Raw genomic sequence first — 328 nt, 5'->3', positions numbered from 1 at the left:
CCAGGGAGCTTCCTTTCCTGGAGGAGTCTGTGTTGGTAGAACCCTTGCATAAGACACCACCAGGTCCCCTTTCAGTTGAACCAAAAAATAAATAAGAAAGAAGTAAGGAAAGTAAATGAAATTCTAGGAAAATTAGAGTTAATAGATATCTGGAAAAAACTGAACAGGGATAAAAAGGAATATACCTTCTTCTCAGCAGTACATGGTACATATATAAAGATCAACCATGTGCTAGGGCATAGAAATATTGCAAACAAATGCAGAAAAGTAAGAATAATAAATGCCACTTTTTCAGATCATAATGTGGTAAAAATTATAATTAACAAGG

Source organism: Gracilinanus agilis, chromosome 6 (genome assembly GCF_016433145.1).
Source record: "Gracilinanus agilis isolate LMUSP501 chromosome 6, AgileGrace, whole genome shotgun sequence".
NCBI classification, from domain to species: Eukaryota; Metazoa; Chordata; class Mammalia; order Didelphimorphia; family Didelphidae; genus Gracilinanus; species Gracilinanus agilis.
This window is presented reverse-complemented; position numbering follows the sequence as displayed.